The 2,260-nt window shown below is 48.6% G+C and overlaps 1 pseudogene; it reads right to left on the bottom strand.

Annotated features, from left to right (window-relative positions):
* Positions 1-1,063: 1,063 nt before the first annotated feature.
* Positions 1,064-2,260, bottom strand: part of LOC105552312 — a 64,877-nt pseudogene continuing 63,680 nt past the window's right edge.

The raw sequence follows: 2,260 nt of genomic DNA, 5'->3' as shown, positions 1-2,260 counted from the left end.
TTTTGTATTTTTAGTAGAGACAGGGTTTCACCATGTTGGCCAGGCTGGTCTCGAACTCCTGACCTCAAGTGATCTGCCCGCCTTGGCTTCCCAAAGTGCTGAGATTACAGGCGTGAGCCACTGTGCCGTGCCTATGCTCTTTGTTTCTTAAAGACTAATCCAAGTTCACAGAACCAAAATTTATATATATGTCATTTATGTAATTTATTTATTTTTAGGATTAGAAAGAGTAGGATTAAAGTATCTGTGCTGTTAAGTTGGTTTTCCTAAAATGTTTGTAAATGTATTGCATGAATTTGTCAGCTATTTCTACAGACGAATGGTTTTAAAAGGAAAGAACCTCTCTGGCCTGCTAGATTTTGTTTTTTTTAATTGCTTTTTGAATTTATGGTCTGATTTCTCAGAAACTAGTATGTGTATGGGTGATACACTGGTAGCAGTGCATAACTTTTTTCATTCTTTCCATGTTATACAGGCTCCATGGTCTCAGGAGAAATAGCTAAGAATATTTTTGTGGCTATTAGATTTGTGTTTGGGTGTATTCATATATATATATAATCTTTTTGTTTGTTTGTTTGTGTTTTTTTGAGACAGAGTCTCTCTCTGTTGCCCAGGCTAGAGTGCAGTGGCTCGATCTAAATCTCAACTCACTGCAACCTCTGCCTCCCAGCTTGAAGCAATTTTCCTGCCTCAGCCTCCCAAGTAGCTGGGATTACAGGCATGCACCACCATGCTGGGCTAATTTTTGTATTTGGGCGGGCAGGTGGGGGCCGCGGCCGCAGGTCTGCAGACCGCCCGCCCCGCTCTCCCTCCCTCCCTCCTCGGGGCCTGGCGCCCGCCGGGGATTTCATTTGTGGTTTTCTTCTGAGCGTTCCGACACCCGGCATTTTATTAAACTAGCACCCGGCTCGGCCTTCATGCCCCGGAGGAGCCGCCGCCACCACCCGGGCCTCCCTCCCCTCCCCCACGGGCCCCCTGGACCCACTTCCAGGGCACACCCAGGTTGCTTAGCTTTGGGAACATTTTTATTTTAACGATGTGCACCCTCCCACCCTTTTCTTCCCTAGTTCTGTGGTTTTTTTCTTTTTTCCGGGAGAGGGTAGTGGCAGCTGCGGGTCCGCGGTGGGCAATCCAGCAACTTCTCTGTGTTGTGTCTGGGATGGATTGACACGGGGCCTTTGTCAGGGAAGCGGGCGGTGTGGACAGCGAGAGGGATGCTCCAGCGGCCTTCCGTGCGCTCTTGGCGAAGGGTCACTGGCGCGTTAGGCCGCAGGGCCTTTTTGTGTGTCCGGGGGTCGCCGAGCATCCCGGGTTCAGAGCCGTGGCAGGTGCAACAGCAGATCTCATCAGTTGAGCTGCTTGGCCTTGGGGGCAGAAGGGAACCAAATGTGCTTGGTTGGTGGAAACTTTCCATCGACTTCACTTGGGTTCGTATTTGCCTAAAGGTGGGAATACTGGCAGTGGCGTTTCATGGAGGCCAGCGGATGCTGACACTGCTCCCCCTCCACTTCGTGGGATGACATTTTGATGTGTAGGTAGCATGGGGTGTCATCAAATTCTTACTGCCGTATGGAGAGCTTTATGGGATAGGCGCAGAGAGGATGGCCTATCTTCTGGCTATAAACGGAATGCGAGGAATCTTTTGTGTTTTGCGGTTTTGCGTGCAGTTTGGCTTTACGCACAACGAACATTTATAGAAATGAATTAAAAGCCATTACTGTGTGTTTCTGGAAACGGCAGTGATCGGATCGCATTGGCCGAGACATTTGGACGTGCTTGAGATGCGAATACGTTCCTCTGTATTTTTGTGTCTGGATTTGCGGTTGCTTCAGCACTTCCGTTGTGAACTCTTAATTGACTTATTTTACAATCTAGTCACCAAAAAGAGGAGGATATGGTTGGTAGGGAATTCCTAACATGGAATCATCGTTTTATTGTGTCTCATTTGGGCCTGTTCTATAAAAAGCAAGGTGTGTCTGAGTGTCTTATCTGCCTGAAAACTCAAGGGGTATTATGCTATGATAGTGGAATCTTTTGATTTAATTGGCTGTGTTGTGTGTGAAAGGTGGGATGTGGATGCTCTTTGTTTCTTTCTTTTCTTTTTTTTTTTACCCCCAGACCGAGTCTTCCTCTGTCGCCCAGGCTGGAGTGCAGTGGCCCGATCTCAGCTCACTGCAACCTCCGCCTCCTGGATTCAAGCGATTCTCCTGCCTGTGCCTCCCGAGTAGATGGGATTACGGGCGCGCGCCACCACGCCCGG

This window comes from Mandrillus leucophaeus, unplaced genomic scaffold, assembly GCF_000951045.1.
Source record: "Mandrillus leucophaeus isolate KB7577 unplaced genomic scaffold, Mleu.le_1.0 Scaffold55, whole genome shotgun sequence".
NCBI classification, from domain to species: domain Eukaryota; kingdom Metazoa; phylum Chordata; class Mammalia; order Primates; family Cercopithecidae; genus Mandrillus; species Mandrillus leucophaeus.
Note: the sequence above shows the minus strand (reverse complement) of the source record. Positions and strands in the feature narration are given on the sequence as shown.